Source organism: Anastrepha obliqua, chromosome 2, assembly GCF_027943255.1.
Source record: "Anastrepha obliqua isolate idAnaObli1 chromosome 2, idAnaObli1_1.0, whole genome shotgun sequence".
In the NCBI taxonomy this organism is placed as follows: domain Eukaryota; kingdom Metazoa; phylum Arthropoda; class Insecta; order Diptera; family Tephritidae; genus Anastrepha; species Anastrepha obliqua.
In genome coordinates, this window is record NC_072893.1 from 21,851,489 (window position 1) to 21,867,753 (window position 16,265).

Below are 16,265 nucleotides of genomic sequence, written 5' to 3' on the forward strand. Positions count from 1 at the left end.
AAGTATGTCAGTTGTTTGTGGGCGAGCGATTATAAAGTACATAAGAAGTGGATAGTGGCATCCGGTGCGAAAAAAAATTAAAATTAGTGAACCAGACAACCTCGTATATTAGCCAATATTCAACTTTTTTTCTGAATGCTTCTGATAAGTCCTATTGGGATTTGTGTGGGAACGCGCCCTTGTGCATACTAAAAATGTGCCGCACAGATCTCTGTGATCTGATCTCTATACCTTAGAGCGGCCTTAGAGCAACAGCGACTTACCCCACCTCACTCTGCAGTTTATCGATTTACACGAAATGGCTCTAGACTTCATGGCTAGATAGAAATTAGACTCTGGCATATGGCAAATATTGAATTGAAGGGTCAAATTAAATTTATCGGCGGCACCCTTTGGTTCAGTAAGAGTGACAAACAAGCCAAACTGTGGCAGCACAATGGACTTATACAAAGTGGCGCAAAATTAATCACCCAATTTTGTTTTTAAATTACTTTTTTATTAAGGCGTAATCAGAGGCCCGAAAAATTGATGATTATCAATAATTTTAAAATCGAAATTTAAAAAAAAAATCCTTCGATCATGCACGAGTTTTTTATGTTTTTCACAAGCAGTATACATTTTACTTAAATCTAACAAGCGGTTTTTAAGTTACAGTGATCACAAGTTAAAAAAACATAGTTTAGAGGAAAACACATTTAAAGTTTTGCTATCGATTTATGTAGAGGTATACGAATTATTTAACTAGTTACACTGTGTGTTGCCTAGATGACAGACAGGTACAGAGTTCCAAAAGCTTAGATTTTCGGCCTTATAAATTCATTAAATAAAGGCAGACTACCTCAGAACTAAAATGTTTGATTTCTCACTAAACCGTTAGGTTTAGTAGTGGAAAAATTATATAAATCAAAACAATTTTCTGTCACTGAAAAAAAACTGTGTCAAAATTTTGCCGCTTATGTTTCACCCTTTAGTTTTTGAATAACTTCCAAACTAAACCACATTTTGCTATTTCCTTACTATTATTAATTTATTTATTTGTTATTCTGTGTAAATAAATTTATATATCTATTTTTATATTTATTCTTAAAGTATAATGAAAAATAAAACAAACAGTCCTTAAAAATCTTGCTTCCTTTACTTTACTATTGTACTAATCAAATGTTTTGAATCTCTATTTTTGTGTTTTGAAACTCTTCAGCGTTCTGTAGATGATGTAAAATTAAAAAAATTACTACCAGTAAGCTTTTGAGAATATTTTAAATTTTCAAAACCTGTAAATAGAATATGGCAGCGCAAAACGATCGAGATGAAATGACACTTCTCAATTTTTCTAAGGCATTCGACGGCCTTCAATGATGGCAGAACAGAATTTTTATTGCTATCAGTAAACTTAAAATATCTTTTATTATTTAATTGTAAAAAAAAAGTACTTTTTTATAAAAATAACACAATGCACTATACTTATATAAAAAAATACTGGTACTATTTTCAAAAAATTAAGCTTTATTTTAAGCTTAAAAAAGTAGCTTCACGAAATTAATGGAAAAATATCTGAGATGTTGAATTTTCATCACGATCAGTTTCTCCTGTTTTAAACGAAAAAACAAATATACCATATAATTATAAAATTAATGTAGCTGCATAATTTTATAATTATTAAACTATAAAAGTTTTCATACTTCAAAAAATCATTTGCCTGCAGTCCATTTATGATAAACCTCTGCATTTTGCGTTTGGCTGTGAAAATACGTACAGCTGGGATGCCCTGCGGGGATGTCATTTATTTTAGTTTTATTTTTCTAGTAAACTGCTGTCAATATAAAATTAAAGTTAGTCCAGTTCCTGCCCTTAAAAGTTAATTTTTAAGAAAAAAAATTATTTTTGCGAAATCACTTTTGAAAAATGAGGAAAAATAATAATAATAAGAAATTTGGAAAATCAAATCATTTGAGCGACTTCGCCGATTTGGCTAAAAACAAATTCATAGGCGGCCGCCGTAGCTGAATGCGTAGGTACATGAGAAACATTCAGTAGTGCCCGGGCTCGGAAAGCAGTGCGGGCATGAAAGACCACATGATAGAAAAAGTTTTTTTCTAATGTCGGTCGCCCCTTAGCAGGTGTGTACGAGTATTTCTGCCATGAAAAAGCAGTTACTAAAAAACCATCTGCCGTTCAAAGGAGGCACTAAACCCACCTGCCATTCGAAGACGGCATTAAAACGTAGATTTTTTCTAAAACACAAATTTTTTTGATTTTCTAAAAAAATAAGTTCTCAGGTGGAAAATCAAATTGAAATTTTTTACAAAATTATTAAAAAAAAATATAACAAAATTTTTGACTTTTTGTGTAATTTTGTATAGAATTTCAATTTGATTGAAACTGAGAACTTAGGGATAAAAAAATTTCGTATTTTACAGACAAAAATATAAAAAAACAGAAAAAAATAACAAAATTAGGAAAAAACTATTTTTACTAATTGTTTTATTTAGAATTTTTTTTAAATTTATTTTCTATTTTTTTTAATTTTTTTCTATTGTATTAATACAATTAATTAAAATGGAAAATAAAAATGTATCTTTTTTAATTATTAGAAAAACTATAATTATTTTTTTTTACAAAATTATTAAAAAAATATAATAATTTTTTTATTTATAATAATTTTTTTTTACATAATAAATAGAAAATAAATTTAAAAAAAATAGAAAATAAATTTAAAATAGTAAAAATATTTTTTTTCTAATTTTCTTATTAAATTTATTTTCCATTTTTTGTTTAATTTATTTTCTACTTTTTCAAATTTATTTTCTATTTTATTAATATAGAAAAAAAATATTTTTACTCATTTTCTTATTAAATTTATTTTCCATTTTTTGTTTAATTTTTTTTCTACTTTTTTGAATTTATTTTCTATTTTATTAGAAAAAAAATATTTTTACTAATTTTCTTATTGTTTTTTTTCTAAACTACAACATTTTTTTATCTTCAAGTTCTCAGCTTCAAGTCAAATTCAAATTTTACAAAATCATTAAAAAAATAAAATTTGTAAATAAATGAAAATCAGTAAAAGTATATTTTTCTTTTAATATTTGTTGAGGTTATGCGAAATTTTCGTATACAAATTCTCAGCTCCAAATTAACTTAAAATCTTGAAGTAAATAGATCAAAAAATAAAATTTTGTAAATAAGTAAAAATTAGTAAAAGCATAAATTTTTGCGTTCAACCAAAAAAACCGCTAACAATAACAACAATTTTCTATGTAATTACCCTTTTTTTACAACTAAAATTTTGTTAAATATTATTTTTAAATACTTTTTTTTGTTTTTGATTTTCAAAAATAAAATTTTCTACTCAAAAATCAAATTGCAATTTAAAAAAAGATTTAATTAAAATAAATTTTAATTTAATTTGCATAAATAAAAACTTTAAATTTAATTTAATTTTAATAAATAAAATTTAGGAAGGTATTAAATTTTTTGTTTAAACAAAAACAAAAAAAGAAATATAACAGTAAATAAATAATTTTTTTATGCAAATAAAAATATTCTTATGTAAACATAAAATTTTTGAAAATAAATTTTTTTTTAATTGACAATTTTTTTTCTAGACTGCAATTTTTTTTTGATTTTCGAAAACAAGTTGTCGACTGAAAAACAAAATTGGAATTTTACACAAAATTATTAAAAAAATGTAAATTGTAAGTAACAGAAATTAGCAAGGGTACCAAATTTATGGTTTAGACGGAAACAAAAACAAAAAAAAAAAAACAAATAAAATAAAAATAATAAAAATGTGTTGTGCAAATAAAAATTACAAATACTAAAATTTTTTTAGATACTATTTTTAATTTTTTTTTTCTATGCTAAGAAATTTTTTGATCTTCAAAACCAAGTTCTCAACTCAAGTATGCAAAATTTATACAAAATTATTTCACAAAATTAAATTTGTAAATTAATAAAAATTAACAGAGGCATACAATTTCTTGTTTAAACAAAAGGAAAATATAACAATAACAAAAAATGTTTATGTAAATAAAATATGATAAACGTACATTTTTTAGTTATTTTTTTAATTTTTTCTTTCTAATCTACCAAATTTTTTGATATTTATTAAATATCATATTTATTATTTTTATAAAATATTTTATTTATTGTTAAATATTATAAAAAAAATTAAATAATTTTTGAAAAAAAAATTAAATTTGTAATATAAATAAATAAAAACTAGTAAAAGTATAACAAGTATTGTTTTAACTACTTGGTAAGGCTATACATTTTTTCTACAATAAAATATGCAATTTTTCTCCAGAGCAAATTCAAATTTCATACACAATTATTTAAAAAATAATAATATTAAAAGTTTCAAAATAAGAAAAGTTAGTAAGTTAGTTTTTCGTCTTGGTTTTTTTTTAATATTTTTTTTTTAAATATGTTGTTCTAAAATGGGAAATTTACTTCATTTTTTCAAAAATAAATTCTTAGCTCAAAAAACAAATAAAAATTGTTCACAAAAGTGTTTAAAAAATTATAATTATATAAATTTCTAAGTAAATAAAAATTAGTCAAAATATTTCGTTTTTTGTTTTTTAAGTATTTGTCAGTTTCTAAAATATGAAATTGTCTCATTAATTTATCAATTTAATATTTATATGTTTTTTTTTCTATAATATTTTATGCTAAATTATCATATTTACTAATTTTTTTGTAAGGAAGTAAAAATTAATAAAATAAAAATATTTTTTTTTATACTTCTTAATACTTAACATATAATACAAGAATGAGGTTCTGTAACTTGATAATCCTTATATTGATAGCATTTACTGAAAAAAAAATCGGCCCATGTGCCATGCGACAATTTTCCTTCGGCATTTTTTATTTACTCAGAAATGTTCATATGCGCCAATTTGAGTCACCCACTGTAGCTTTCCGCAGTAGATGTTAGTTAAAATATTTGCCAATAAAAAATGCATAAATATTCGCTTTTTCATTAGTAGCTTCAAACAGCTCAAATCATGCTTACTTAGCCTTTTTATAGCTTTGAAGTTCTATGCTGCTTTTGCCGTCATCTCAACGCTTCAGATCTGAATTATTTATAGCTGAATTATATACAGCTGTGAAGAGTCTTACACATGTAGGATGGAACGCAGGAACATCGAAGCTGCCGCTATTGATATAGGTGCCGAAGCTTACGGTAAGGGACACGGAACTTCCTGGCAAAAGAGGAACTAGACTGCAGTCTCTAAGCTCTGTTGCTTTATCTTCGTGTAGACTCCGACTTAGATAGAGATGCATCAACCTACTCTACGCTATAGTGCTGCATTCCAAGAGAAGGTGCATTGGCGTCTCAGGGGATTAATCGCAGAAATGACAAGATCACATATCCCAATCCTGTGCAGATGACTGTGCAGTCTGCAGTGGCCTGGGGGAATGCCCATTCTCAGTTTATCCATAGGGAGGGTAACCAGTTTTTTAAAGCTCTTTTGATTGTACCCTCCCAGTAAGGATTTCGCATGACGTAGCCCCATAGTTTGGTACCAGCCAACCTTGATGGTGTGTTGTCCCATAGCGAGAAAGAGCTCGGATCCCATTACCCTCCCTTGTCAATGCGTGCTACTTCGTTCCCTGTCCTGGGACCAGTGTCTTGGGACCCAAATTAGCCGAATGCAAGTGTGCGTTTCTAACAGCTTCAGTTTCTTGATATACTCAACGACCAGTGAGGACTTAATCTCACAAAATGACGAAGCCTTCAGTGCCACTGGACTGTCGCTCAGAATGGCAATTCGCTCATTCCGGAAATTTCTGTCTGAGTTAATCTCTGCACATACACAGATGGCGTACACCTTCGCTTGGAAGTTGCTTGGAAGATGCTTGAAAAACTACCCATTGGCCCAAAGTGGTTGGTTCTGGGGCCATATACTCCAGCACCTATAACTTCTGTTGACTTCGAGCCATCTGTGCGCCAGTGCAAGGTACACTCCTTTGACTTACATAACCTAAACGTCATAAACCAAACTTAGACATATAGTACGGTAAACAAACTCCTTCGACACATTAATGATTTTGTTTTGGTATCAGATACTTTTGGTTTTGTGAAAATGTCTGCTTTTTGCCGAATAATCGTCATTTACGGGAAGTGTTGATTTTCCTCTTTCATTCGAAAAAGAAACGGCGGCTGAAGCGCATTGAGAGCTAGAAAAAGTGTATGGAGATGCTGCTTTGAGTGAACCAACGTGCCGAGATTGGTTCAGTCGCTTCAAAGACGGTGATTTTAATGTTGACGACCGTCCGCGTGAAGGAAGGCCAAAACCCTTCGAAGACGCTGATTTGGAGGCATTGCTATGAGGATCCGTGTCAAATGCAAGAAGAGCTTGCTTCGGTGTAAGGAGTTACTTGCCAATCCATTTCCAAACGATTGCATGCTTTGGGAATGATTCAGAAACAGGGGATTTGGGTTCCTTATGAGTTAAAACCGAGGGATGTTTACCGTCGTTTTTTCGCCTGTGAACAACTGCTCCAGCGCCAAAAAAGAGAAAGGGCTTTCTTCATTGCATCGTGACGGATGATGAAAAATGGATTCATTACAGCAATCCAAAAAAAAGAAAGTCTTGGGGACTGCCCGGTCATGCTTCTACGTCGTCGGCTCGGCCGAATATTCACGCTGCGAAGGTTATGTTATGTATTTGGTGGGACCAAGTTGGTGTTATTTATTATGAACTGTTAAAACCAAGCGAAACCATCACTGGGGATTGGTATCGACTTCAATTGATGCGATTGAGCCGAGCACTGCGCGAAGTGGCCGCAATACGCGGAGAGGCATGAAAAAGTGATTCTATAGCATGACAACGCTCGGCCTCACATTGCCAAGCCCGTTAAAACCTACCTGGAAACACTGAAATGGGAAATTCCACCCCACCCGCCTTATTCTCCAGATATTGCGCCTCCCGTTTATTACTTGTTCCGATCGAGGGCACATGGTCTAGCTGATCAGCAGTTCCATTCATATGAAGACATTAAAAAAATGGCTTGATCCGTGGGTAGCCTCAAAAGATTAACAGTTTTACCGCGACGGTATACGAGATCTACCAGAAAGATGGGAAAAAGTAGTAGCCAGCGATCGGCAATACTTTTAATGATTCACTTGTAACAATTTTTTCAGAATAAAGTTGTATTTTCATCAAAAAAAACAACGAAAACTTAGTTGCGCACCAAATATAAAAAAACTTTTGTAATGTTACGTTTACACTGAGATGGAACACAGAATCTTATGTCGATATATCATCCATAAAAATAGTGGGAATTAATTTAAATAAATTTGGGCTCTGCTTGCGACTCGTGACTCTGCTTGCGTCTCGTGTCTCTGCTTGCGACTCGAGGCTCTGCTTGCGTCTCGTGACTCTGCTTGCGACTCGTTTCTCTGCTTGCGTCTCGTGACTCTGCTTGCGTCTCGTTGCTCTGCTTGCGTCTCGTGACTCTGCCTACGTCTCGTTGCTCTGCTTTGCGAAGGCATCAGCAATTAGTCATTACTGAACTGACATTTACCTTTCTGCACAACCGAAGGCTAGCGCTGCTAATTTATTGCTGCACAAATGTTTAAAAAAAAAAATAAAAGAACTAATAAAAATACTTTTTTGCCAAAATCTAGCCACAGAAGATTTGTTTATATGCCACTTTTCATGCCTGCTTTGCCGAATTTTGTATTGGCTAAATTTTCCATGCACGAATTCTGTGTGCTATCAAATGCTTTCTGAACTCAACTTAGTGCTTCTCATATAGAACTTTTTTTCATTTAAATCTTAAAAGCCTACCTGCATCATTTCGAATTCAAAGCATATTTACTATTACCAATATTCGCTGTAGCTCTGCTAAGTCTGATTTCGAAACAAATATTTACTTAAAAAAATATATAAAAATTGTTTCCTCACCCAAAGGTTTCGATGCCCAAATGGAATACTGGCGCGAAAAAGGATCCCAGCACCGACATCGCCGCACTGGAAGCCATCACCAATGCGCTACTCAAGGAAGTCAAGGAGGCGCAAGAGAACAAACCAAAAGTCTTAAAAATCGTCATCTACGAAACATCGGTCTAGGCTAAGCAACGGAATTATTCACATAAGCGTAGTAATGGTCAAAGTTAAATGAAAAAAATTTAAATTAAATAGTTAGGATATAAATTATGACAAGTTATTTCTAAGTTGTTACTATATTTTTAGTGCATTCTAAAAACCTGCGTTCGCAATAATAGTTTTCATATGTACGTTTACTTAAGTCTTAAGTTTAGTAATACTTTAGAGCGCACAAATTATAGAACAAAAACAAATAATTTTAAACAATACTCGCCAGTAAACGTTTAGATATTTAGTTGTAATCGGCAACGCGGTAACGCTAATTTCCTAGCATACTTTTAGGCCGTCGTAAAAGTAGTTAGCTGTAGTTTATTAGTACATAAATTCTGTAGGCTACAACGCACAGCGGGCGTCAAACAGGTTGGATGCGCGCAAATCTGTTCGATTCAATACTATTTATAGTGCATATTAACTTCCAAGTGGAGCCTGGTTAAGCGAAAGGCTGGAGCATCGATTGTAAGCATATCTAAATCTATAGTAGTGTAAGGCTTCCATAAAATATGAAATGATTAGCTGGTATTTGATAGGCAAATGAGCGTAGTTTCTTCAACGCTTAGTTTAACTTAAATGTAATTAATTACTGTAACGGTTTTTTGTACTTTTATTAAACTGAGTTAGTGCTTAATTGGTTGTAATGTAAGAAATATTCGTTCGACCCTCAACTGACAGCTCAGGTGGAATTTTCAACACAGCTGCGAGGATATAAAGAAATTTAAAATGTATTTAAAAAAAAGTATGTATAAAATACTTAGGTATATTTATTTTTTTTTTTTTGTTGTTGTTGTAAACGACTTATAAAAATGTAAATGATTTTTTTTTTGGATTATTTCTGTTGGTGAATATAATTTTTAATACATTTAATAAATAATTAAAATTGTAAAATATTTTATAAATTTTAGCTATCTTTTAGTATTTCAATTACAGGGTTTCAATTGTGAAACAAACAAAAAAAAGTGATTGTTCGGGGTGAAATATAACTTCACAATCGAGTTAGAAAAAATATAGAAATATGATATAGAAAAGAAGATAGCTCCATTCACAGATGAAGCGCTTAATGATTCTGAACGAACAGCACTCGCGTGCGGCGGACGTACTCGAAAGCAGGGCTGAGCAACCTTTTTGATCAACAAACCAATTTGAATTTTAAATTTTTTTGAAGCTCTCACATAAAATAGCACTTATTAATAATTTGCAAAACTTTACTTATAATAAACATAAGAATAAAGAAAATAAAATAAAAAAAGCAAAAAAATTCAAATGCAAAGTTTAATGCAAAATGCAGCTTTCTAATCGTGCATCACTCAGTGTTGATAGGTGGTAATTTTTTAAAACTTTCATGGTTGAAAATAATTGTATTATAATATTTGATTAGCATACGTATTTCAGAACAGACATGATGTGTTGATGCTTTGTATTTTTCGTCAAAGATTTATTAAAAATTTTCGATGGTTACTGAAAAAAATAAATTTTTTAAATCAGTATTATCTGCATGTTAATCACCTCCATTTGAAAGTCTTCAGAAACTGCATCCCCATTGACATTACAGTTAATATAGAAGGCCGAAAAAAGCAAATTTTACTGAAATTTTTCTAAGAAAACTTTAAAATTTATTGATCTAAAAATTTATTTTATCTTTTAACTGTATTTTAAGACTTAGTATTAGTACAAAAATATGTATTTGAAAAGGAACTACAGCTGATCTCGGGGAGCTCCTCTCAAAAAAGACGTTTTGCGGTGACGACTATATCTCTGAACTGGATCCTCTGAAATTAGACAAAGTGGCAGTTTCTCAAAAAAAAAAATTGATTTTTGACCGAAATTTCGGCCTTAAGTTGTGTATAAAAAAATATTTATCGGTGAGAAAAAATCTTCGATTAATTACTAAAAATATATTTATGAAGCTCGTGTTAAAATTTGAGACTAATCGGTTAAGCCGTTTTCGAGTAATGTTGGTGACCGACTTTGAAAACACCATTTTGAGAAAAACGCGTTTAAAGTTTGAAAGGTACTTTGCATATGATAACATTTTTTTTTTTACATCCATGCAGGTGCCTATACCAGGACCATATAATGCACCCTCCGCCGCTTCGGCAGCTTCTAATAACTCGAGCTGATGTTGTCTGCGGACCATTCTTCCATCTCGAATGCTCTCACGCGCTCTGAGATCGGAAATGTTCACGCGCTGCTCATCTTCTTTTTCGGCATATGAATGCGCATTGGGCCCAAGAGTAAATCCTATTGCCTTCATATAATGCAATAGTGATGGCATTCCTTCATTAAATATGCCGGCAGTTATGTATGCAGCGATTTCTACAGTTTTCGAACCGACCGCAATAATTTTAGGAAAGATTTTCCAAATCAGTTGATTGTAGCTAACACCAAGTACTCGTTCAGAACCAGTTTGAAACTTAACATTTCCGTCACAGATCTTACATTTCTCATCCTCAGAAATTGCTGCAAATACTGCTATAAAATTTAAAATGCGATACTCAACAGACGGATCACGCGGAACTGAGATTTCCTCTTATTAAATTTAAATTTTCTCTTAAATTTTTTCGCCGAGGCACTGAAACTATCAGGTCAGTCCATAAGTTCGTGCGATTTTTAAAGGTGGTTTTAAAATTAATAAAAAAGATGTTTAAAGTATTTATTAATCAATAATATATTTTCCTTCATTATTTACAATGTCTTCTAAACGTTTAGGCAAATTTTTAACTCCCTGCTCAAACAGTTTTTTGTCCTTGGAGCCAAAATACGTTTCGCCCTCCCTTCTTTTGGGGAGTAGTTCTTGTTACTCATATGGGATTGAAGTCCACGGAAAAGGTGATAATCACAAGGTGCAACATCCGGAGAGTATGGTGGGTGCGGTATTAGCTCCCATTCGAGCTCGTTGAGCTTGCCTAATGTTTGCCTTGCGGTATGAGGAGGTCTTGCGTTGTCGTGGTGAAACAAAACTTTGCGTCTATTCACTAAAGACGATCGATTTTTGTTAAGTACCTCATTCAGGTTTTACAGCTGATGGGAATAATAATCAGCAGTTATCGTCTGGTTTGGTTCCAAAAGTTCATAATAAACAATACCGGCCATATCCCACCAAATAGACAGTAGAATCTTCTTGGGGTGAAGGCCATCTCGAAAAGTCGGTTCTGGTGTTTCATCTTCATCTAACCATTGCCGTTTGTGAATAGGATTATTGTAAAGGACTCATTTTTCATCACTAGTAACGATGCGGTTCAAAAAACTTTCATTTTCAAGCCGTTGCAGCCGTTGCAGCAGCTGAGAACACACATTCACTCTCTGCTGAAGGTTGGCGACGGAAAGTCTATGCGCAACCCATTTTCGCAGCTTTGAAACCTTTCCCACCTGAACCAGGTGCCTGTGAACTGTTCCATGCGATGAATTTAACCTCTGAGCTATCCTATCGACTGTCAAATTTGGCTCAGCTTCCACTAGTTCGAGGAAGGCGTCGGAGTTAAAGACTTCAGGACGACCAGCGCGCCGGGCATCCTCCACGTCGCAGTTACCACTTCGGAATTTTTAAAACCACTTTTGCGCAGTCCTTACACTCACGGTATCCGCTCCGTGAACAGTGTTTATTTCTGCAGCAGCAGTTGTTGCATTTTTACCATTTAAAAAAAAAAAATACAAAATATGCCTCTTTTACGCGTTCGAAGATTCCATTTTATTTTTTAACAATACGTGCTTCTATCCGCGATTAAAATCACTTGTTGAATGCACATGTTGGCAGCCGCATCGCACATAGAGACAACGATGCCACTTAGACCACGAAATGGGTCCGTTGTGAAGCCGCGGGGGCTGAGCTACATTTCCCTCTCCATATTAAACCATCCTGAGCTTTTGACAAAGCGTAAAAGGTTGTTGATACCTAAAATGTATAGATTATCTATATTCGTTAAGAAGTAGGATTTTAAAAATCGGTTCCTGCTTCTGGCTAGAGCTGGGCATGTGCAAAAAAGGTGTTGAATTGTTTCCAACTCCTCCTCATTTCTGCAGCTACGACAGAAATCATGCGTGTAAACGCCTAATCTCCTTGCATGATTTCCTATGAGACAATGTCCTGTGAGGGCCCCTACTAAGGTCCTGATTTGAAGTCTATTCAGTTTTATAATGCTCTTGGACAGACGTAAATTTAGCCTTGGCCATGTTTGCCTAGCAATTTCACAGGTGTTAGCGCTAATCCATCTTTGATTTGCAGAATTGATTAGTGCGTCCTTAATGAGAAGCTTACAAGTTGCGAGAGGTATCTCCATAAAATTACTTATGTCTGGCAAACAGGTACCTTCTCTAGCAAGTTGGTCGGCCCTGGTATATCTCTGTGGCCTGGGACCCAGCACAAGATTATACGATATTGTTTGGCCATCTCATTTAGAGATTGGCGACAACGTAAGACACTCCTTGATGTTGTTTGGAATGCATCCAGGGCTCGTAGGGCAGCTTGGCTGTCTGATAGAATGCAGATATCCGTTGATGATATTCTGTTTATCTTTAACCATTTTAAGGCTTCATGAATAGCGTTTATTTCCGCTTGAAAAACACTACAGTGATCCGGTAGTTTAAAGGATTCACTAATAGAAAGCTCTTCGCAAAATAACCCTGATCCTACACCGGTATCCATTTTAGACCCGTCCGTGTAGATCTTAACGGGTGTGTTGGGTGTTGGATCTTCTTCAAACCATTCCAGTCTAGAAGGGATTTTCATTAGGAAATTCCTTTCGAAGCAGAGAATGGAAGGATGATAATCGTAGTCACTGGGTATATCCGTGTAGGAGTCTAAGATGGTCGAATGTCCCTGTGTGACAGTCTTCCATTGTGAGCTCGCTTTGAGCCTTACAGCGGAGCAGGCCGCTAAGTATTTGCAGAAGAGATCTAGGGGTGGCAGATGTAGTATGATATCCAAGGCCATGGATGGTGTGGTTTTCATGACGCCACATATTGCTAATTCCGCTGATCTCTGCACCTTATTCAATAAATTAGAATAGGTTTTTTTCTGCATAGCACACCACCAGACAACATTTCCATATAGAAGAATGGGTCTGACGACAGCAGTGTAAAGCCAATGAGCAACCTTAGGTTTAATTCCCCAGGTCTTACCTAAAGCTCTCTTACAGGCATAAAATGCTAGGTTCGCTTTCCTGACTCTTTCTAAGATGTTTGACTTCCAAGTCAGTTTCCTATCTATGATTAGTCCCAAGTGCTTGGTTTGTTCCGAAATCACAAGAGCTTCCCCCTTGAGCATAATTGGACTTAGTTGAGGGATTTTGTGTTTCCTAGTGAACAATATAAGTTGTGTTTTGTCTGGGTTGACTCCTAGACCACACTTTCCTGCCCACCTAGAAAGTATTTCTAGAGCATTTTGTATTAGGTCTCTTAATGTGGATACAAATTTACCAGAGACAGCAATGACAACATCATCGGCGTAAGCTATCACCTTACAGCCCACCGATTCCAGTATTAACAGAAGTTTATTTACAACTGCGTTCCATAGAAACGGTGAGAGGACTCCGCCTTGCGGTGTACCTCTACTTACCAATCTCCTGAGCACCGATTCTCCTAGTTCCGCTTCAATGATTCTGCTATTTAGCATTTTGCCAATGAAGCCTACCAAGCCCGGTTCTACCCCAAGATCAGTGAGTGCTGCAGTAATTGCCCCCCCCCCCCCCCCCCCCCCCTTCGACATTGTTAAAGGCCCCTTCAATATCAAGGAAAGCGGCTAAAGTAAATTCCTGTTTGTGCAGTGAACTCTCTGCCGTGTAGATAAGGTTATGTAGAGTCGTCTCTACCGATTTCCCTTTCGTGTAGGCATGTTGTGACTTAGAGATAAGATTTCTATCTATAGTTAGGCTTAAGTGAAATTCTATCAACCTCTCCAAAGTTTTCAGTAGGAAGGAAGAAAGAGATATCGGTCTTAAGTCTTTTGGATGGGTATGTGAGTTTTTACCCGCTTTTGGGATGAAAACAATTTTGACTTGTCTCCACTTAAGAGGTATATGACCGTAGAGAAAGCAACCTTTGAAGATTGCTAGCAGCCAGTGTGTTAGATATCCGGCGGTCTTTTGCAGTTCCACTGGGTAAATACCATCTGGACCCGGTGATTTAAAGGGCTTGAAACTTTCAATCGCCCATAAGAGCCGATCCTCAGATATAGCATCTATTCTGACTTCACGACAGTGTACTGTACCTTCCATATCATGCCCAGTAATGTCTGAGTAGCCTGGAAAATGAGTGTCGAGTAAAAGTTCTAAGGACTCTTTACTGGTTGTAGTGAACGTACCATCACTTTTCTGTAGCAGTTCCCAATTTTGAGGACTTCCCGCTAAGATCTTACGAAGTCTGGAGGTCTCAGTTGCCCCCTCAACTTCTTCACAAAAGGATTTCCAAGATTGTCTTTGGGCCTTCCTGATTTCCTTCTTGTAGATTTTCAGAGCATTGCAAGCTTGCTTAGTTCAACCGTCCACCACTTAGGCTTGGGTTTACCCCTCAGTCTTCTTATGGGACAGGCTTCCGCTAAGGCAGCATTCATGTTGTAGGTAATTTTGTGCACCAAATTTTCTAGTCCTTCTATGCTTTGCGGTACCACTGATGGACATGTTCCTGGGGTAACCCCGATACAATCTACATACCTTTCCCAGTCTGTTTTCCTGATATTTCTACCAGGCTTAGGATTCGGTAGATTTTTGCTAACCTCTGCGTATAGACTCCGACTTAGATAGAGATGCATCAACCTACTCTTCGCTATATGCTGCATTCAAGAGTAGGTGTATTGGCGTCTCAGGGGATTAATCGCAGAAATGACAAGATCACATATCCCAATCCTGTGCAGATGACTGTGCAGTCTGCAGTGGCCTGGGGGAATGCCCATTCTCAGTTTATCCATAGGGAGGGTAACCAGTTTTTTAAAGCTCTTTTGATTGTACCCTCCCAGTAAGGATTTCGCATGACGTAGCCCCATAGTCAACCTTCCTTAGCCTTGGCTCTTCACTACTAAGCTTCTCCTTGATGATGTGTTGTACCACAACAAGGAAGAGATTGGGTCCGTCACTTGTCAATGCGTCCGCTACTTCGTACTCAGTTATACCCCTTTGTCCTGGGACCCCAATTAGCCGGATGCGATTGTGCGTTAGTCACAGATTCAGTTTCTCGATATACTCAAGGACCAGTGAGTACTTAATTTCACAGGAGGACAAGGCCTTGGGTGTCGTCTCGCCGTCGCTTAGAATGACAATTCGCTAAATTCGGAATTTTCGTCTAAGTTAATCTCTGCACGTAGACAGATGGCATACACCTCCGCTTGAAAGTTGCTTGGAAGATGCTTGAAAAACTACCCAATGGCCCAAAGTGCTTGTTTCTGGGGCCATATATTCCAGCATCTATGACTTTTGCTGTCTTCGAGCCATTTGTGAGCCAGTGTAAGATAAACTCATGGAGTTTCGTTTTGTGAAATCGTCTGATTTTAAGCCGAATAATCGTCATTTGCGAGAAGTGTTGATTTTCCTCTTTCATTCGAAAAAACAGCGGCTGAAGCGCATCGAGAGCTACAAAAAGTATATGGAGATGCAGCTTTAAGTGAAACAACGTGCCGAGGTTGGTTCCGTCGCTTCAAAGATGGAGATTATAATGTTGACGACCGTCATGAAGGAAGGCCAAAAACCTTCGAAGACGCTGAAGCTGAATTGGAGGCATTGCTCAATGAGGATCCGTGTCAAGAAGAGTTTGTCAGTATTAAGAGTTACCCTCCAATCCATTTCCAAGCGATTGCATGCTTTGGAAATGATTCAAAACTCAGAAACAGGGGACTTGGCTTCCTTATTAGTTAAAACCGAAGGATGTTGAACTTCGTTTTTTCGCATGTGAACAACTGCTCCAGCGCCAAAAAAAAGAAAGGGTTTTCTTCATCGCATCGTGACGGATGATGAAAAATGGATTCATTACAGCAATCCAAAGAAAAGAAAGTCTTGGGGACTACCCGGTCATGCTTCTACGTCGTCGGCTCGGCCGAATATTCACGCTGCGAAGGTTATGTTATGTATTTGGTGGGACCAAGCTGGTGTTATTTATTATGAACTGTTAAAACCAAGCGAAACCATCACTGGGGATTGGTATCGACTTCAATTGATGCGATTGAGC

At 35.3% G+C, this 16,265-nt stretch overlaps 1 pseudogene; it reads left to right on the forward strand.

The window, feature by feature from the left end:
• The window catches only part of LOC129237183 (uncharacterized), a 179,600-nt pseudogene extending 171,502 nt beyond the window's left edge, over positions 1-8,098 (forward strand).
• The last annotated feature ends 8,167 nt before the right edge of the window (positions 8,099-16,265 follow it).